The sequence below is a fragment of the Apodemus sylvaticus genome, chromosome 6 (assembly GCF_947179515.1).
Source record: "Apodemus sylvaticus chromosome 6, mApoSyl1.1, whole genome shotgun sequence".
Taxonomy (NCBI): Eukaryota; Metazoa; Chordata; class Mammalia; order Rodentia; family Muridae; genus Apodemus; species Apodemus sylvaticus.
The window spans coordinates 102,559,363-102,582,451 of record NC_067477.1 but is presented as its reverse complement, the minus strand read 5'-3'; positions in this window follow the sequence as shown (position 1 = coordinate 102,582,451).

The window sequence follows — 23,089 nt, the reverse complement described above, 5'->3', positions numbered from 1 at the left end:
ATGCATAAAGAAAGAATCTTTTCTGAATACAAACAGGAGGATTGCACTAAGATCTATGGAAATTAGTCACTAAAGCAAGGGACTGAAGCAAACAGCTAACCATGAACCCAGACAATTAAGCAGTCAAGAAAAGATGGATACATTTTAAAAAAAAAAAAAATGTATGTTGGTGGCAAGGGATGGGGTTAGATTAGCAGAGAAGAACAGAACATCTAGAAAAAAAAATGCATCCTTGAAATGAAATCCTTTCTGGGCAGATAAAATCCAGATGACATTCAGTAGAGTAATACATCAGTAACGTGAGAAATGTACTTGTTCATTGCTTCTAAAACCAAGGAAGAAATATCACTAATATTGACAAAAGAAAGGGGATCATTCATGAAACATATGATGAAAAGTTCCATCAGGTCCCTTCTAGAAAAAAAGAGTGAAATATGAGGCTGGACAGATGGCCCAACATTAAAAGAGTGTTTGCTGCTCTTGCAGATGACCTAAGTTCCTTTCCCATCACTCCTTTCACATCATGCACTTCAGGTGGCTCACAATCTCTTGTGATTCCAGCTCTAGAGGATGAAGACACCTTCTCTGGCTGCCATAGGCAGCTGTACTCACATGCACAAACCCACACACATGGACAGGTAATTAAAAATATATCTTTTAAAAAAACAGAAAGAATGTTGGGAAGCATACCTAAAAATGGTGCCCTCTAAAGACTCTTTAGAAGGGCTCAAACAGTGCAGTCTTGGGTGCAAACATCCCCCAGAGAACTGGGCATATTCACCCATTCCATATTTAGACCCAGAACACAGATACTCCAAAGCACTGACACCAAAAGCTACTGATTGAATTTCTCAGCACATAGGAAATGTAGAATAGCCAGTTGTTATTATCCTAACTTTACTTCTCCATGTTAGTGCAATTTTATGCTTAGTAAATTTAAAAAATGCCTATAACACATTAAAAGATGTGGTTGACATTTTTTTTCATGTAAAGTTTAATGACAGAGATCCATTATATTTTAGGGGAATAATCCTTAGTGCATGTGAGGACCTTGGGCAAGGCAGAGCTGAGCAGTAGTGAAGACATAGTTCTTTGGTTCTGAAGGAAACACTGCTGCCTTTCAACGCTCTTCACCTCCACCTGGACATTGCGACTGAGTTTTCTAGGGGCAGGGAGAAGCCCAGCTGCATGGTCACCATTTCTTGCTGTGGATTGTCTTCAACCTGGGAGACAGCAAGCCTCCCACTTTATACAAGGTATGAGCTCATAATAGCTATGTCTGCAAATGAGTATATGTCATTTTATTTTCTGTGTTTAAATTATTTTGCAAATTTTAAAAAGGGATACAATCTCCTATTCAGTCTAAGGAAATAAAGTCCTTGTTGCTCAAAATCATCTCAATTCCTGGGCTAACACTATCTCATCACCTAACTACTCCATTTTCCATTTTCCAATCTTCATCCAACATTCTAGGGACTACTCTCTCTCTCTCTCTCTCTCTCTCTCTACCTGAGCAATGGCTACCTCAGAAGACAAGGCCAGAAAACAGCTTTCAACTTCTACCAAAAGTACAGCTTCCATGTCTTAAGCAGACACGTCAGGCCTAGAAATCTGTCCTTAAAACCAAGGAGGTTCATAGTTTGTAATGACTTACTTTGGATTGAGAGTTTAGAAACAATAAAAAAAATAAATAAATGAATTACAAATAGAATCACTTATCCAGCTGGTAGTGTGACTTTCATAATAGTTTGAGCTACATTAGTGTTCCAAAGACTCAAAAGGTTGCAAAAGCCATCAACAATTATCTGGCTATCAATACTTCCTTGTTCTATAAAGCAAATATGGCTGTGTTTATTTTGTGTTCCTGAAAGGGGGATAATATGGATGAAAATTGGATTCTGTTCCAAGAACATTGATTTATGTGTGAAAATGCAAATACTAAGCTTTGCTGCGCTGTCTGAAATATAAACACTATGTACCAGAAAGGGAAAGCATTTCCTTGATAAGAGGAGGAGAGACAGAGGCAGAGATAAGGCAATGACAGGGTTTGATGTCTTTCTTTTTTGTCTATTTTAAAAGAAGTAATGTTGTAAATCAAATGTTTGGGGAAAGGCTTAGATCTAGAATAAATGAAGAGTTATTGGCTGGGTATAGCATTGTTCACCTTTAATCTAGCATTAGGAAGGCAGAGACAAGAGGATTTCTGTGTTTAAGACCAGCCCCCGCCACATAGTAAGGTCTAGGTCAACTGGACCAAGACTGTGAGACTACATATCAAAATAAAATAAACAAATAAAATTTTAAAAAGAACTCTTAAATTTCAGCAGTAAAAATAATAAAATCCACTCATAAACAAAAAACACGAGTAATTATCAGATGGCATAGATAATTGAATAAAATAAAAACAAATACATAAATATCATAAGCCAGTCTTAAAGTCCAAATTAAGAATTACAACATGTAATTCTTATATATTCACCAAAATAGCTAGATGCCCAATGCAGAGACACTGGGCAGAGTTCTGATGGGAATCTGAAATGCTAGATCTACCATGGAAATACCCTGAAAATTGAAGAATGACATAATATAATACATTTACCATTGAGACTTACTGTACTTCTGAGTTTTTGTCCAGAACCAATGAAACTTGTACTCATGGAAAAATCACACACACACACACACACACACACACACACACACACACACACGCACACGCACACGCACACGTACACACACACACACACACATACACACACACAAATCAAAACTGTTTACACTACTTTTCTAGCAACAGTTAGATAGGAAAGAAGGGTGTGTTTGAAAGAATGGAAGAACAAATATGTCACATTTGATGCAATTCCCACATTCGTTCTTCAATAAGAGAAGAAGTCAAGCTGAAATTCCCAAAGAAAAGGCTTTGGGATTAGAGATGACAATTTATTTACTGAGTTAGATTAAAATTTTAATGATTTGATTTGCATTTCCCTAATGACTAATGATGTTGAACATTTCTTAAGGTGTTTCTCAGCCATTCGAAGTTCTTCAGGAGAAAATTCTTTGTTTAGCTCTGTACCCCATTATTTAATAGGGTTATTTGGTTCCCTGGGGTCTAACTTCTCCAGTTCTTTGCATATATTGGATATTAGCCCTCTGTCAGATTTCACTGCACATCAGTCAGAATGGCTAAGATTAAAAACTCAGGAGACAGCAGGTGTTGACAAGGATGTAGAGAAAGAGGAACACTCCTCCACTGCTCGTGGGAATGCAAGTTGGTACAACTACTCTGGAAATCAGTCTGGCGGTTCCTCAGAAAAATGGACATGACACTTCCGGAGGACCCTACTATACCTCTCCTGGGCATATACCCAGAGAATTCCCCGGCATGCAATAAGGACACATGCTCCTTTATATTCATAGAAGCCTTATTTATTTATTTATTTATTTATTTATTTATTTATTTATTTATTTATTTCATTTTTTTGTCTTTTTTTTATTCGATATATTTTTTATTTACATTTCAAATGATTTCCCCTTTTCTAGCCCCCCACTCCCCGAAAGTCCCATAAGCCCCCTTTTCTCCCCCTGTCATCCCACCCACCCCTTCCCACTTCCCCGTTCTGGTTTTGCCGAATACTGCTTCACTGAGTCTTTCTAGAACAAGGGGCCACTCCTCCTTTCTTCTTGTACCTCATTTGATGTATGGATTATGTTTGGGGTATTCCAGTTTTCTAGGTTAATATCCACTTATTAGTGAGTACATACCATGAGTCACCTTTTGAGTCTGGGTTACCTCACTTAGTATGATGTTTTCTAGCTCCATCCATTTGCCTAAGAATTTCATGAATTCATTGTTTCTAATGGCTGAATAGTACTCCATTGTGTAGATATACCACATTTTTTGCATCCACTCTTCTGTTGAGGGATACCTGGGTTCTTTCCAGTATCTGGCAATTATAAATAGGGCTGCTATGAACATAGTAGAGCATGTATCCTTATTACATGGTGGGGAATCCTCTGGGTATATGCCCAGGAGTGGTATAGCAGGATCTTCTGGAAGTGAGGTGCCCAGTTTTCGGAGGAACCGCCAGACTGATTTCCAGAGTGGTTGTACCAATTTGCAACCCCACCAGCAGTGGAGGAGTGTTCCTCTTTCTCCACATCCTCTCCAACACCTGCTGTCTCCTGAATTTTTAATCTTAGCCATTCTGACTGGTGTAAGGTGAAATCTCAGGGTTGTTTTGATTTGCATTTCCCTAATGACTAATGAAGTTGAGCATTTTTTAAGATGAGAAGCCTTATTTATAATGGCCAGAAGCTGAAAAGAACCCAGATGTCCTTCAACAGAGGAATGGATACAGAAAATATGGTATATTTACACAATGGAATACTACTCAGCAATTAAAAACAATGAATTCATGAAATTCTTAGGCAAATGGCTGGAATTGGAAAATATCATCCCAAGTGAGGTAACTCATTCACAAAAGAACACACATGGAATGCAGTCACTGATAAGTGGATATTATCCCAGAAGCTCTGAATACGCAAGACACAACTCACATATCAAATGATTCCCAAGAAAAAGGAAGGAGAGCACCCTGGTCCTGGAAAGGCTTGATGCAGCATTGTAGGGGAGTGCCAGGACAGAGACGTGGAAGGGGGCTGATTGGGGAACGGGCAAAGGGAAGTGGGCTTATGGGACTTATGGGTAGGGGGGAACCGGGAAAGGGAAAATCATATGAAATATAAACAAAGAATACAGAAAATAAAAATTAAAAGAAAAAGAAAATTGGACTTCGAATTGGATGGTCGTGTTTGAGACAAAATGTATCTCAATGTACAAACCACTTGTTCCTGGTAATGAATAAACTTTCCTTCATTAAAGGGGAAATCATTTGAAATGTAAATAAAAAATATATCGAATAAAAAATTTAAAAAATAAAATAAAATTGCATATGCTTATAATTAAAAAAAACAGAAAAACAAAACAAAATAAAAGGTCGAACGGAAGAAAAAAGAAGATTAAAAAATGTTTTAATGATTTATCTTTAATTATGTACAGTCATGCCTATTTGTGTGGAAATCTGTGTGTGTGAGTACAGTTGCCTATAGAGGCCAGAAAAGAGTATTGGATATCTGGAGATTAAAGTAAGGTGGTTCTGGGCCACCATACAGGTGCTAAGAGCTATACTGAGAGTTTCATCTCTCCAGCCCCTGCTTTGAACTCTCTCTCTCTCTCTCTCTCTCTCTCTCTCTCTCTCTCTCTCTAGCTCTAGCTCTAGCTCTAGCTCTCTCTCTCTCTATATATATATATATATAGAGAGAGAGAGCAAACAGATGATGAATGAACGTTAGGGGTGAGGTACAGGGGTAGTGTTAGAGAATAATGAATATATGAAGGTGTAACAAGAGAAAGATTTTTTTGTGCTGTCCTTTACAGACATATACATGTGACCAAAGGATACAGGAGACCCACATGTACAACCGTGCATGTGTGCATATTCACTCAAACAAAATGAATGAGTCCTAATAAAAGTAGATTAGTCAGTCTCCTGACTTCCTAGCTGTTACATTGTTCCACAGTTATTCAGGACACAGCCAGTAGAAGAAATTGTGCAGCAGGTATTTGCCAAGGTTCATTATTGACTTTTCAATCTCCTGTTACCATTTCAAAATGAAAATTTATAAAGGAAGGAAAATGGAGGAAGGCATGAGAGGGAGGGTTGTGGTGCTATGGTACTGGCTTTGAGGTAGTGTCTTTCATTCAGGCTCTATCTTCTATGAAACATAGGTCATGTTTCACCTAGTTTACATGGAGGGGAAAAGGGGGATATTTTTGACTTACTACTCCATTGTTGGAGAGGAAGCATGGAGACAGGTGTTTGAGATGGCTTATTACACTATAATACAGAGCCTACAGAAATGAATATACCCATGCTGCCTGCTTCCTTTTATTTTACTTTCTCCTGTCCTACACAGTTCGGAACCCTCTGCCTAGAGAGTGTTGGCACCCACGGTGAGTTGGATTCCTTACACATAGCCAGAGGCCAATCTGAACTAGATAATAGTTCAATTGAGGTTATTATGCCTTGTAATTCTAGGTTGTATCCAGCTGATAAATGCTAACCAGCATAGCTAGCCTTCTCTCTCTTCAGGAAGTCCTCAGTGATAATGGGGCTGAGGGTTTAAAGATGGTAGTAGCAAGGGTTTCTAGTGCCACATATTTTCAAATGTGCCCTGCAGTCATGTCTTTCCCCAGCTGATAGTCTTCAGAGGCACGTAGAAACTGTTTATTTCAACCTTAAGTTGGTTTTCCACTGCAAAAAGAATCAAATGCTTTCTCTATGACTAGAGACACATGAAGACATTAGATCCACTTACAGGTAGATCTGTGGATGCACCAAATGATTGTACAGCCCACACAACTGTTGTCAGGCAAAAGGCTTCACGTTTTGAGTTCATTCCTTGGGATGACTAATATTCCGTCAGCAGCATAAAGACTGCTGTTTGGGTCTTATTATTTCTATCAGCATAACACTTAGTGAAGTTGGGGCCGATTATCCCACCCACCACTCTTCAGAAAAAAAGCAGTCTGCAAGTCTTTTAAGATAATCAGGGTAGGTTATTATCGCAAGAGAGACTGTGTGCTCTCTAATCTCCAGTGTCTGCTGGTAGGTGCTGAAATAAAAGGGAATAAGTGTAAGAGGCAGGCCCAAGATAAAAGGTCTTTGTTGAACTCTGCAGAGTCTGCACTTATGAATATCTGGCCTGAATCAAATAAAATAAATTCTCTATGGAATCCCACGGATGTCTGAAAAAGTAAGTATGGCTTGCTAACCCAGAAAGATGGACCTTGTTGACCTCTGAAAAACTACTCTACTCTTGGTGCTTTTATCTTTCCAGCAATTACGATTGTATTGGAGGCATAGCATTTGTATCCAAATAGCCTGTATTATTCTTCCTTAGTCACGCCTATCCTGTGAACATCTTAGATAAGTGCATTTATCTCTTCACTCTGGTCCTGTGATAGTGCAACATACCGCATCAACGTTTGGGATATCAAAGTACATTAATGATATAAATTGTTAAGCACAGGACCATTGGCTCACAAGGACAACTGAACCTCACTAAATCACAACTAATGAGCATTACAGGTATTTTATCCTTAAAAAAAGGAAAAGTAAACAGAAGTCTTAGACTCAATTCCAAAGTGATGTGAGAACTTAATGATGGTTATTCTTCGTTGTCAACTTGATAGGAGCTGGAATCAAGAGGTAGATATCTATTGTGTGTATTGGGGGAAGGGGTGTTTATGGGAACATTCTCAGGAAAGATTAACTGAGAGAAGACCTTGAGCTGGCAGTTCCTTCCACCTGGTAACCCAAATACATAAAGAACTTGGAGAAAAAAGCAGTGCTGCTTGCCTGTCACCATCCTTCACAGCAGTTTCCTCAGCCTCCCAGGAGAGACTGAAGACCAGTGAGTCTCCAAGAATCTTCCAGGCTTTCAGCATTAGCTTGGGACTTCTGGGGCACTGAGATTTGTGGACTGAGGAGCCTTTTTAGAGTCTAGATAGCTATTATCATATTGCCTATCCCTCACCATTGTAAGCTGTTCTGGTAAATTCTTTTTCATATGTACTCTCTTGGTCCTGATCTTCTTGAGAACACTGCCTACTACATATACTACAGCTATAATATACCATATTTACTCATGTGTTTCTCATTATAAAATGAAGCTAGGTATGTCAGAAATATCTATGACTGGCAGCCATATACATGGAAATATTAAGCTCTTAAACAGTCATAGAATGCTTTTATTGCTCTACTAAATCATTCTCCTTCGAAATAAGAGAAATGTTTGGGCCTACATTGAACTGTACATCATGTATCCATATGAGACAATGTCTTTACAGTGTGGACTCTTAATGCTGTTAAAAGCCTTTAGTGCTCCTCCTAGTGTATACCACCTAGCCCTTGAATTAAACATCCAACAGCATCAACCCTACAAAAGGACCAATCAAGTCATGTCTCTGTAACCAAAACATGGATTTCATAGTCTCTAAACATTAATATTTGTCACAATATTACTCAAATATCTTTTCTACACACTGAACTTTAGACTACATTTGAGGCTGGTTCTCACACCCCAGTCCCATAAGCCCAGCAGTTTCTATAAACACAACTCCCCTTTGAGTACCATAGGAAGATCCTACAGACAATGATATCTCCTATAACCTACTAATTAGGTTTCAAATCCACATGTTCTCATCTTCCCAGCTTCCTCATATGCTTTCTCTAGGACTGATGTAGAAGTTTATTAGGGATTACACAAATTTGTTTCCTCAAAATACATAAGTTCAAAAGTCTGACATCAAGTTGGTGACAAGGATATTTGTCCTGCAGTGAATCCCACCAAGGAAAGGATGCAGACATGTCACCATTTATAAACTGACTCTCAATATACATAGTGTACAGTAATCAGGGATGCTGAAAGACCATGAGAGAAGGAGGCTATGGATTACAGCTGAGAGCCTTGCTTACATCACAAGCCCCAGCTAATGGCCCATCTAACTCATATAATACTGGTTTAGGAAGCTTAATTATTCATTGTCTTAAAAAAATAGAAACATTGACACCAACATCTGTAAATCATCTTTCATATTATTTATTATTTGCAAAATAGGGTACTGTTACAGTGATTTTATAGTGACAACCTTTTCATCGCCATTACAAGCATGTAATGAATACTATTCCAGGGACAAGAGAGATAGCTCAGTAATTAAAAGTACTTGCTGGTCTTGTAAAGAGATAGAATTTGGTTCTCAGAACTTACATTTGGCAGATTACGACTGCCAATAACTCCAGCTCCTGGGGTATATGATGGCCTCTTTTCTGGCCTCTTTAGGTACCAGCACACATATGCATACACTCACACACAGACCCATAGATAAAGATTAAAAATAAATCTTTTAAAATAACACTAGAAAATCAGATACAGACATAACAGTATTAGCAAAAATGTATTTAGCACTTAGTGTTACAACCTTGTAATTCCATGAGTCTAGTAATGTCTGCTGCAACAGTATGAGAGGAAGACAAAGATGATTCTTGTTTTGCATATGTGAACTCTAAGGAGCTTCACGACTTACCCAAAGCCATTGTTAATAAATGCAAAGCTAAGAGGAAGCTGAGGCAGTGGGCTTCAAAAGGAATGCTGTTAGGCACTTTAATTTCAAGAGGCAGGAACCTGGCCTTCCTTCAGTTTCACAGTCTCTGCACTCAGCCAGGGTATATGAATGACCCTTTGTTGAATGAATGTCCTGGAACTAACAAATTATTCACTGGAAGAAGGGAAAGCTGAACTGCAGGCTGATGTCAGATGTGGGGCCCAGAGTAAGGAGAGGGTGAAGAGCACCTGGTTCCCCATGGGTAGCCTTGGAATATTCTCAGCTCCTATTCTGCATTTTCTCTTTAAAGTTCTGTGAGCTAAACCTGTCACTTGGTTAAGCCCAAATGCAAACAACCACAGTTTGGGCTGTTTCAAATTCTCCTGAGTGAGTTCCTGTTTTCAAAGCATCACAGCCCATTGAAACACAAACATCCTACTTAATAATTTTAGCTCTGCAGAAAGCATCACTGGTGAAAAAGGGGCCACGTCCATTTCCCATTTGTCCTGTTACATAATAAACACTTAAAGAGGACTATTGGGCCTTGAGCCATATTTGTAGACACAGTATAGACAAGCCAGTATTGTAGAAATCTCAGACCTAGCAGAGAACACAGGTACATGAATGAGGATGAAATCATGTCTATAATTCTGAGATTCTGTAAAGGGAAGAGAGGCAGATCAAGAGGAGTGGTATATCTTGACCGAATAACAAAAATTTCTCATTGTTCAAACATAGTCTCTAATCCTGCTTTCTCAGTGGTCCGGCATAAGCTCATTCAACAAATACCACAGCATTTCCAGTACTGCTTTTCCAGAGGACTGCACAAGGCAGCACTGAAGAATACTGGCTACTAGCTTTCAGAGATGTCTGGCTTTTCTTGCACACTGCTGTTTTGAGAAACATTAATGAACATTTGGTGAAGGACTGGCTGTCTGCCTTATTTGGCCCAACTAAAGTTTTGAAGCAAAATTCTGAGGGGTGGGTTATTTTTTTCCAATTCCTTAATTAAACAACTGGAAGGCACGATGCTGTTCATTCATCTTTGTATCTTTTCGTTTGACTTTGACTGAAAGAGCCTCTCTGTTGAAGTCACTGCTTTGCCTTAAATAATATTTCTACTGTGTGCTCCGGCTGTTTATTTTTATAGTTCTGTGTATTTGACCTAAAGCTTTTAACCTTGTGTGTGTGCCCTGAAGTGACTTTATTGCAAACGGGTTTGGATTATAAATCTAAATAATAAGTAATATGCAGGCGTCAGAGGAGGAAATGAAATAGAACTGCCTGTTCCCTAGAGAACCAGAATAGCAAGAAGGGAAGTGTCTGAGAGAGCCCACATAAAGGAGAGGCCAGAGATGCATGGCCAGCTCAGTGCAGAAGCAGTATTGAGGACGGAGCTGTGATCACGGATGCTGAAGACACCCCAACTTCAGCGGCTGTAGGAAATTATAAATCTAATCAGGGTGTACGTTATAGAATGAGAGAAAAGTCAAATCTCCGAGAAGACAAGAATGTTTGATATCACCTTGTTGGTGGGAAAAAGGGCCAAGAGCTTGGTTGTCTTAGTGCAGACCATCTTGACTCTAGGACAATTCCCCTCCTTGTTACTAAAAGCCATTTTTTTAATGCAGCTGCTCAAATGGGATGCTTTTGTCAATCAGTTTTTAATTTCTGTAGTGAAACACCAGAAAGAAATGAAATGAAATGAAATGAAATGAAATGAAAAACTGTATTTCAGTGCACAATTTTGATGGTTCAGTTTCTGTTTTTTGGATTTATTGATTCCTAGCCTTGGGTTTGGCAGTTCACCATGTACCTTGACCACACGTCTGGGATGCTCACCTCATGGGTGCTTGCCTCATAGGTGCTGGGTAGCAGTGGGTGTAAAAAGGATGGAGGATCAGGTTTATTCTTCCAAAGTACACTGCCACCTAGGCTTTGCCTGTTGAAATGTCTACCATCTCCTAAAATAGTCACAAGCTAGGACAGAAGGGTTCATCATGGGTGTTTCTGTGGGACTTTTCATATTCAAACCTTTTGGCTTCATATTCAAGGTCTTTTAGCTAACATATACATACCTATATGCTATTAGTAAGAAGACAATAATTAATTCCTGGCATTTATTAGGTATTATAGATATAGACATAGACATAGATATAAATGAAGATAGATATAGTGGAAGATAGATAGATAGATAGATAGATAGATAGATAGATAGATAGATATAATCAAATATAATTATAAATATAATGTATAAATATACAATGAATATATAATGAATATTTAGTAGTAGTAGTAGCAGTAGTAGTAGTAATAGTAGTAGTAGTAGTAGTAGTAGTTGTTGTTGTTGTAAATCCTGGTCACTCCCTAGATTTCCCTCCAATTATTTTATGAGTCCAAGATTCAGAAGAGTACTATCTTCAAACTTCTATCAACACTGGGAGGGGCAGAGTGGCATTGCTACTGTGTAAAACTGGATACCAGAAATTTATGAGCTTTGCCAAGACAATCAGTGTTCGATGAAAAAAAATGGATAATGTTGGGAAGCCCATTTGAATGACACAGTGGACTAGCTGACACCAGAGAGTCTGGCTTTCCACATGTTCCTAGTGTCTATTGAATTTTGCTACCTCGGTTGGTAGTAGTTTTCCCTGTTTTCCATGGTTTCATGCCATTTCCTGCCCTCTTCTTGCTTCAACACCATTACACAGAAAAGCCCAGTGCTGTGTCTTTAATTCTATCTGCCTGGTAGCATACAGACTGTTCCCAGCACTGAGCTTTGCAGGTGATGCTGGTACCCCCTTTTCACTACTGTATTCTATCCCACAGTGAATCAGGAGCAAAGCAGGATCCTGGGTTGGTCACTGGTCCTGTCAGTCATCACAGAATGTTGTGGCAAACTAAAGCCCACAGCCTGGAGCAGAGTTGTACTTCTCAGTAATAAGCAGGAAGCCACCCATCAAGGTACTGGTGATGTTGAATTCTGATGAGACGTCTCTGTGCTGTGCTCTCATGGGGATTTACTCCATGTTTGAATATCCCTAACCTCATGCTCTCTTCCCACTCTAACAGCAGTGCCACCAGTTTAATATGTTGATGGGCTTCCCTGAAATTTCTGCTACATAATGATCTCATCTCTGATTTCAATCATATTCGGAGTTAAAATGTCAACACGTGTTTGGAGAAAGGGGTTAGGCACACCAGTTCCCCATTCAGAGCTAAGGTAGCAGTGTATTTCCTTAGCTCTCTTCTCTCTTTCCCAATAATATTCAAGCCAACCCCAGCACGTCTACCTCATTAGACCAATGACTGAGAATGTTAATGCTTCAGAGTTACCAAGACATACACCACCATCACTAGTTGCTTTTCTCATTGTGGAGACAAAAAACATTTGGCAAAAGCAACTTAAAAGGAAGTTTATTTGAGCTCACAGCTGGAGGGTCCAGCCCACTGTAATGAGGAGAGAGTGGGGACAAGATCGATGCCAGCTGTGGCTGCAGAAGCATGGAATGGTACATCACATTGCACCTGTTGTGTAGCATGGACATAGCAGGGAGATGAAATCTTGTACTCACACTGCTCTATTCCACTTTCTCCCTGAGTTAAGCTTCCCTCCCCACTTAACTCTCTCTGATGGCATCGTCAGAGGCACAAACAGAAGTGAGTAGTCCCTTCAAACTGTCACAATAGGCTGACAGTGCAAACTGGCAGTGCAGGACATACAGATTATTTATAGCATTTCCTATACAGAATTTTGGAGAAATAAAGTTGAAATCCTGTTACCCTACAGACTGTGCTACCAAGACTCACACTCATCTTATCGCCCCTCACATGCTATAATACAAGATGCTCCTATCACCTAGTGAAGTGCAACACAGTGTTGCACTCACTTGATATATTCCAAACTAGTGATGACAGTTGAGACAGGATTTTCCTCCTCATAGGACCTTAGTCTTACTGGCTTTTCAGTCCCTCTGACTCTCTCTTAAAGAAGTTGACCAGAATAATTTCTTCATTGTAATATTTAAATTTAATTACATCTACTAAAATGAGCAATGCTAAAACATATTAATAGCTACTATTTTTAAGACGATGTATTTGGGTTCCACAATTGGGTCCTGATTATTCTCCTTTTCAAACAGCCATCAGCAAGTAGAACTTTAAATCCCTTCCTGTATGCTGGGTTAACTAAATCCAGACCATGGTTCAAAATTACTTCTGTCTTTTGGGCACATTCTTGAGCAACCTGGGAAGAATAAGCATGGCATTTATATCACAAGTGTGTGACACACATGTAAACTGTTCATATAGCCTGACTTTCTGCCTGGAAAAGTCCCCTCAACCTGATTATGAAGTGGAGATTGATTGTGTAACCTTCCTCTCCATGTCATAAACACACACACACACACACACACACACACACATACACACACGCACAGACACACACACACCTCTGAACTAGAATCCTAGATTTAAGTGTAAAATCTGCCTTTGCCTGGTTTTATGTCTTTGTGCAATTTTTAATCTCTATGGTTTTCAAAATTGAGCTAACAACAGAATATGATTGTTACAAAAGATTAGATATCCATTCAGATGCTCCTGGTTGACCTCTGTCCAGCTCTTGGGACCCATCAGGATAAGAAACACTTCCTTAGATATAGGACCTTGCAACTTTTTCATAGTTTCCAGATCTTTTACTTGGATTTTTGAGCCATGGTTTTTGGCACATGGCAGAGCCATGGTCAGGAACAGTCTGTATTATTAATGATTCTCTACGTGGCTTCATGTCAAATGATGTCTCTGCAACACCATCACCTAGTTCCCAGGGTCAGGTATTCAGAGAACAGGCCATGCAGACATAAGGGACCTCATACAAGATCAGTTAATAAATGCAAGAAATAAATTGTCTTTTAACAATACAAAAAGAAGAGAGACACACAAACATAATTCCACCTCTAATAACAAAAGCAAAAGAAAGCAACATTCACTTCTCCGATCTCTTAATATCAGTGGACTCAATTCTCCAATAAAAAGACATAGACTAACAGACTGGATATATAAGCAGGACCCAACAATTTGCTGCACACAGGAAACTTATCTCAGGTACAGAGTAGTAGGCTGGAAGACAATTTTCCAAGCAAATGGTCTCAAGAAACCAGCTGGTGTAGCCATTCTAATATCAAATAAAATTGACTTTCAACCTAAAGTAATCAAAAAAGATAAAGAGGAGACTTCATACTCATCAAAGGAAATATCTACCAAGATGAACTCTCAATTCTGAAGATATATGCTCCAAACACAAGGGCACGCATATTTACAAAAGAAACTTTACTAAAGTGCAAAGTACACATTTCACCCCACACAATAAGAGTGGGAGACTTGAACACCCCACTCTCATCAATGGACATATCTGGGAAACACAAACTAAACAAACAAACAGTGAAACTAACAGAATTTATGAATCAAATAGATTTAACAGACATCTATAGAACATTTTATCCTAAAAGAAAAGAATGTACCTTCTTATCAGCACCCCACAATACCTTCTCAAAAACTGATCATATACTCAGTCACAAAACAGACCTCAGCAGATATAAGAAGACTGAAATAATTACATGCACCCTATCAGATCAGATCACCACGGACTAAGGCTGATCTTCAATAACAGAAAAGAAAGAAAGAAAGAAAGAAAGAAAGAAAGAAAGAAAGAAAGAAAGAAAGAAAGAAAGAAAGAAAGAAAGAAAGAAAGAAAGAAAGAAAGAAAGAAAATCCACATACACATGGAAACTGAACAATATTCTACTCAATGATAACTTGGTCAAGGAATAAATAAAGAAATTAAAGACTTTTTAGAAATTAATGAAAAGGAAGACACAACATAACCAAACTTAGGGGACACAATGAAAGCAGTGCTAAGAGGAAAACTCATAGCTCTGAGTGCCTCCAAAAAGGAACTGGAAAGAGCATACACTAACAGCTTAACAGCACAGATGTAGACTCTAGAAGAAAAAGAAACAAATATACCCAAGAAGAGTAGATGGCAGGAAATAATCAAACTTAGGGCTGAAATCAACAAAAAGAACTATACAAAGAATCAACCAAACCAGGAGCTGACTCTTTGAAAAAACCAACAAGATAGATAAACCCTTAGCCAAACTAACCAGAGGGCACAGAGACAGTACCCAAATCAGCAAAATCAGAAATGAAAAGGTAGGCATAACAACAGATACTGAGGAAATCCAAAAAAATCATCAGAACCTACTACAAAAGGTTATACTCAACAAAAGTGGAAAATCTAGAGGAAATGAACAATTTTCTATGTAGATATCATGTACAAAGTTAAATCAGGATCAGATAAATGATCTAAACAATCCCATAACCCATAAAGAAATAAAAGCAGTCATTAATAATCTACTAACCAAGAAAGCCCAGGACCAGATGGGTTCAATACAGAGTTGGATGAGATCTTCAAAAAAGACCTAACACCAATACTCTTGAAACTATTCCACAAAATAGAAACACATGGAACACTACCCAGTTTGTTCTATGAAGTCACAATTACTCTGATACCCAAACCACACAAAGATCCAACAGAGAAAGAACTTTAGACCAATTTCCCTTATGAATATCAATGCAAAAATACTCAATAAAATTCTTGCCAACTGAATCGAGGAACACATTAAAATGATCATCCACCATGATCAAGTAGGCTTCATACCAGGGATGAAAGGATGGTTCAATATATGGAAATCTATCAATGTAATCCACTATATAAACAAGCTCAAAGAAAAAAACCACATGATATTTCATTAGATGCTGAGCAAGCATGTGGCAAAATCTAACATCTCTTCATGATAAAAGTCTTGGAAAGATCAGTAATTCAAGGTGCATACCTAAACATAGTAAAAGCAGTATATAGCAATCCAGTAGCCAACATCAAAGTAAATAGAGAGAAACTTGAAACAATCCCTCTGAAATCAGGGACTAGACAAGGCTGTCTACTCTCTCCCTACCTGTTCAATATAGTACTCCAAGTCCTAGCCAGAGAAATTAGACAGCAAAAGGAGGTCAAAGGGATTCAAATTGGAAAGGAAGAAGTCAAAGTATCATTATTTGCAGATGATATGAAAGTATACTTAAGTGACCCCAAAAAATTCCACCAGAGAACTCCTAAACCTGATAAACAATTTCAGCAAAGTGGCCGGATATGAATATAACTCAAGCAAATCAGTAGCTTTCCTATAATCAAAGGATAAATAGGCTGAGAAAGAAATTAGGGAAAAGACATCCTTCACAATAGCCACAAATAATATAAAATACCTTGGTGTGATTCTAACCAAGCAAGTGAAAGATCTGTATGACAAGAACTTCAAGTCTCTGAAGAAAGAAATTGAAGATCTCAGAAGATGGAAAGGTGTCCCATGCTCATGTATTGGCAGGGATGATATAGTAAAAATGGCCATCTTGCCTAAAGCAATCTACAGGTTCAACGCACTCCCCATCAAAATTCCAACTAAATTCTTCATAGAATTAGAAAGAGCAATTTCTAAATTTTTCTTGAATAACAAAAAACCCATGATAGTGAAAACTATTCTCAACAATAAAAAAACTTCGGAATCACCATCCCTGACCTTAAGCTATAGTACAGAGCAATAGGGATAAAAACTGCATAGTATTGGTACAATGACAGGCAGGTAAATCAATGGAATAGAATTGAAGACCCAGAAATGAACCCTCACACCTATGGTCACTTGATCTTTGACAAAGGAGCTAAAACCATCCAGTAGAAAAAAGACAACATTTTCAGCAAATGGTGCTGGGTCAACTGACTGTCAACATGCAGAAGGATGCAAATTGATCCATTTACAAAGTTCAAGTCCAAGTGGATCAATGATCTCCACTTAAGACCAGATAAGTCTGAACCTAAACCAGAAGAGAAACTGGGGAAGAACCAGGAGCACGTGGGCACAGGGGAAATTTTCCTGACTAGAACATCAATAGCTTATACTCTAAGATCAAGAATTGACAAATGGGACCTCATAAAATTGCAAAACTTCTGTAAGGCAAAAGACACTGTCAATAGGACAAAATGGCAGCCAACAGATTGGGAAAATCTCTTTTCCAATCCTACATCTGATAGAGGGACAATATCCAATATATACAAAGAACTCAAAAAGTTAGATTCCAGAGAACCAAATAACCCTATTAGAAAATGGGGTATAGGGCTAAACAAAGAATTCTCAACTGAGAAATACCTGATGGCTGAGAAACACCTAAAGAAATGTTCAATATTCTTAACTATCAGGGAAATGCAAATCAAAACAACCCTGAGATTCCACCTCATACTAGTCAGAATGGCCAAGATCAAAAACTCAGAGAACAGAAAATGCTGGAGAGGATCTGGAGAAAGAGGAACATTCCTCCATTGCTGATGGGATTGCAAGCTAGTAAAATCATGCTGGAAATCAGTTTGGCATTTCCGCAATAAACAGGACCTAACATATCTGAGGACCCAGCTATTCCACTCCTGGGCATATACCCAGAAGATGCTCCAATATGTAATAAGGATACATGCTCCACTATGTTCATAGCAACTTTATTTGTAATAGGCATAAGCTGGAAAGAACACAGACATCCCTTAAAAGCAGAATGAATAAAGAAAATATGGTACATTTAAACAATGGACTACTCAGCTATTAAAGATAATGAATCCATGAAATTTTTAGGCAAATGGATGAAGCTAGAAACTACCATACTGAGTGAGGTAACCCAATAACAAAAGAACACACATGGTATGCAATTGCTGATAACTGGATATTAGTTCAAAAGCTCGAAATACCCAAGATACTCACAGACCACATGAAGCTCAAGATGAAGGAAGACCAAAGTGTGGATACTTTTATTCTTATTGGAAAGTGGATCAAAACACCCATGGCTCACAGCCAACCAATAGATGAGAATAGGGTCCCCAATTGGGCAGCTAGAAAGAAGACCTGAGGGGGAAGCTTTCGGTGGTGGCAGCGGCGGTGGCGGTGGCGGCAGCGGCGGCAGTGCAGCAGTGGCTGGTCCAGCTGAAGGGCCATCAGCAGTGGAACCAAGGCGACACAGGGTCCAGTTAGGCCCTGCGCCCACGACCACTGACCTTCGCTGACCAGCCGGGTGGCAAGCAGCTGCAGTTGTGCGGCGCCTTTCCTGCACGGAAGCCACTTCAGAACTCGGCCTCCCACCAGTCAGGAGAGGTGCATCCATCTTGGTTCCGGACTCCGGGGATCAGACAGACTGAGGTACACAAACATAATCCGAGGTGGTCTGAACCCAACGGGCTTTGGCCTGCACCCAGGCCCTGGGCTGGTCGGGGGGCCATCGGGGTGCCAACCCAGCCAGAAGGTTTTTTGCCCAGGCCTGCGCGCGCGCCGCCGCCATTTTGCCTGCAGGACGACAGAGAGCTCTGGCGGGCAGACCTGTAACAGGCATAGCCTAAGGCTAACAAAGCGGGGGTCTAGGCCCCAAAAGGCACAGGACTGACCCCAAGAACTGGGCGGCTTGGTGGGCCATCTGTGAGTCAACCCGCCCAGGAGGTTGTTAGCACAGCAGACTCTCCCAGCGCTTTCAGGGAGCGCGGGTGCGCACGCCCGCCATCCTAGTCACCTGGCGGACCCAATTAACAGTCATAGCCCTAGGGGAACTTTGCTCGGACCTTGGCCTCCCAGGCTTTTTCCTGGACTCAGGGACTGGGCAGCCAGGCTAACCTTGTGAGCGCCAGCCCGGTTGGCGGATCAGCTGCCCAGCAGAGTGAGCGAAACACAGGGGAGGTCACAGCAGCATACACCATCGGCACTCCCTGGGGGTGCACACGGGCTCCATCTGGTCCACAGACACAATCTGGAGCAAGGTCTCAGGTGGAAGCCCTCAGCTCTACTCTCTCCGCTTCCGGATCCAGATCAGCCTGGGCGGCAGCACTACATCTCCAAGTCCTGCAAGTGGCTAGCTGGGCTTCCGGGCAGCCAGCTGGGAGAAGTCAGTGTGTTCCAGTGAATCCAGCGGGCCCCAGCGGGAGCCTTCGGGTGCCTGCTTTGGGATCTGAACAGCCTGGGCAGCAGCACCCTGTCTACAAGCAGAGCAGGAGGTAAGCTGTGCACCAGCGACCAACTGGGAAGGGGCAGCTTGCACTGGTGAGTCCAGCACTGACAAGACAAACTAACACCAGTGAGAACTAGATGGCAAAAGGCAAACGCAGGAACGTCACTAACAGAAATCAAGGCAATATGGCAACATCTGAACCCAATTCTCCTCTACCAACATGTCCTGGATACCCCATCACACCAGTAAAACAAGATTTGGATTTAAAATCACTGGTCATGATGCAAGTACAGGAACACATGAAGGACATATTTAAAGAAATTCAGGAGAAAATGGATCAAAAGCTAGAAGCCCTTGCAAGGGAAACACAAAAAACATTGAAAGAAATCCAGGAGAATACAAAAGCCAACAAGGAGGAAATGCAAAAAACACTTAAAGAAATACAGGAGAACTTTGGTCAACAGGCTGAGGTCATGAAAGACGAAACACAAAAATCTCTTAAAGAAATACAGGAGAACTTTGGTCAACAGGCTGAGCTCATGAAAGAGGAAACACAAAAATCTCTTAAAGAATTACAGGAAAGCACAAACAAGCAAGTGAAGGAGCTAAGCAAAACCATCCAGGATCTAAAATCAGAAGTAGAAACAACTAAAAAAACTCAAAGGGAGAGACAACTTTGGAGATAGAAAGCCTTGGGAAGAAATCAGGGGACAGAGATGCAAATATCAACAACAGAATACAAGAGATAGAAGAAAGAATCTCAGATGCTGAAGATTCCATAGAAACCATGGACTCAACAGTTAAAGAAAATGCAAAATGCAAAAAGCTTGTAACCCAAAATATCCAGGAAATCCAGGACACAATGAGAAGACCAAACCTAAGGATTATAGGCATAGATGAGAGTGAAGATTTACAACTTAAAGGGCCAGCAAATATCTTCAATAAAATTATGGAAGAAAACTTCCCTAACCTAAAGAGAGAGATGCCTGTGAATATACAAGAAGCCTACAGAACTCCAAACGGACTGGACCAGAACAGAAATACTTCCTGTCACATAATAATCAAAACACCAAATGTTCTAAACAAAGAAAGAATACTAAAGGCAGTAAGAGAAAGAGGCCAAGTAACATATAAAGGAAGACCTATCAGAATCACAGCAGACTTTTCACCTGAGACTATGAAGGCTAGAAGGTCCTGGGCAGATCTCATGCAGACTCTAAGAGAACACAAATGCCAACCAAAACTACTATATCCAGCAAAACTCTCAATCACCATAGATGGAGAAACTAAGATATTTCATGACAAAACCAAGTTTACCCAATATCTATCCACAAACCCAGCCCTAAAAAGGATAATAGGAGGACAACACCAATACAAGGAGGGAAACTTCACCCTGGAAAAAGCAAGATAGTAACCTTTCATCAAACCCAAAAGAAGTTAAGCATTCAAATTTAAAAATAACGTCAAAAATGATAGGAAGTAACAATCACTATTCCTTAATATTTCTTAACATCAATGGACTTAATGCCCCAATAAAAAGACACAGACTAACTGACTGGATACGTAAACAGGACCCTACATTTTGCTGCTTACAGGAAACACACCTCAGGGTCAAAGACAAACACTACCTTAGAGTAAAAGGCTGGAAGACAATTTTACAAGCAAATGGTCTCAGGAAACAAGCTGGAGTAGCCATTTTAATATCAGATAAAATTGACTTTCAACCAAAAGTCATCAAAAGAGACCCTGAGGGACACTTCTTGCTGGTCAAAGGAAAAATACAAAAAGAAGAACTCTCAATCCTGAACATCTATGCCCCAAATGCAAGGGCACCCTCTTTCGTAAAAGAAACTTTATTAAAACTAAAAGCACACATTGCACCTAACACAATAATTGTGGGTGACTTCAACACTGCACTTATCTCAATGGACCGATCAGGAAAACAGAAACTAAACAGGGACACAATGAAACTAATTGAAGCTTTGGACCAATTAGATTTAACAGATATATATATAGAGAGAACATTCTATCCTAAAACAAAAGAATATAGCTTTTTCTCAGCACCTCATGGTACCTTCTCCAAAATCGACCATATAATTGGTCACAAGACAGACCTCAACAAATATAAGAAGATAGAACTACTCCCATGCCTCCTATCTGATCACTATGGAGTAAAAATGGTCTTCAATAGCAACAGAAACAAAAGAAAACCCACATACACATGGAAACTGAAAAATACTCTACTCAATGATACCTTGGTCAAGGAAGAAATAAAGAAAGAAATTAAAGACTTTTTAGAACACAATGAAAATGAAAATACAACATACCCAAATCTATGGGACACAATGAAAGCAGTGCTAAGAGGAAAACTCATAGCCCTGAGTGCCTCCAAAAAGAAAATGGAGAGAGCATACATTACCAGCTTAATGACACACCTGAAAGCCCTAGAACAAAAACAAGCTATTTCGCCCAGGAGGAGTAGAAGGCAGGAAATCATCAAACTCAGGGCCGAAATCAATCAAGTAGAAACAAAGAGAACCATACAAAAAATCAACAAAACCAGGAGCTGGTTCTTTGAGAAAATCAGCAAGATAGATAAACCCTTAGCCAGACTGACCAAAGGGCACAGAGAAAGTATCCAAATTAACAAAATTAGAAATGAAAAGGGAGATATAACAACGGAAACTGAGGAAATCCAAAAAATCATCAGATCCTACTACAAGAGCCTGTACTCAACACAACTGGAGAATCTGGAGGAAATGGACAATTTCCTTGACAGATACCAAATACCAAAATTAAATCAGGACCAACTAGACCATCTAAACAGTCCCATAATGCCTAAAGAAATAGAAGGAGTCATAGAAAGTCTTCCAACCAAAAAAAGCACATGACCAGATGGCTTCAGTGCAGAATTCTACCACATCTTCAAAGAAGAGTTAACATCAATACTCTTCAAACTATTCCACAAAATAGAAACAGAAGGAACACTACCCAATTCCTTCTACGAAGCCACAATTACGCTGATACCAAAGCCACAAAAAGATCCAACAAAGAAAGAGAGCTTCAGACCAATTTCCCTTATGAACATCGATGCAAAAATACTCAATAAAATTCTTGCCAACCGAATCCAAGAACACAGCAAAATGATCATCCACCATGATCAAGTAGGCTTTATCCCGGGAATGCAGGGATGGTTCAATATACGGAAATCCATCAATACAATCCACTACATAAACAAACTCAAAGAACAAAACCACATGGTCATTTCATTGGATGCTGAAAAAGCATTTGACAAAATTCAGCATCCTTTCATGCTTAAAGTCTTGGAGAGAACAGGAATTCAAGGCCCATACCTAAACATAGTAAAAGCAATATACAGCAAACCGGTAGCCAGCATCAAACTAAATGGAGAGAAACTTGAAGCAATCCCACTGAAATCAGGGACCAGACAAGGCTGCCCCCTTTCTCCTTATCTTTTCAATATTGTACTTGAGGTACTAGCTCGGGCAATTCGACAACATAAGGAGGTCAAAGGGATACAAATTGGAAAGGAAGAAGTCAAACTATCATTATTTGCAGACGACATGATCGTCTACCTAAGTGACCCAAAGAACTCCACTAGAGAGCTCCTACAGCTGATAAACAACTTCAGCAAAGTGGCAGGTTATAAATCAACACAAGCAAATCAGTGGCCTTCCTATACTCAAAGGATAAGCAGGCTGAGAAAGAAATTAGGGAAATGACCCCCTTCACAATAGCCACAAACAGTATAAAGTATCTTGGGATGACTCTTACCAAACATGTAAAAGACCTGTATGACAAGAACTTCAAGACTCTGAAGAA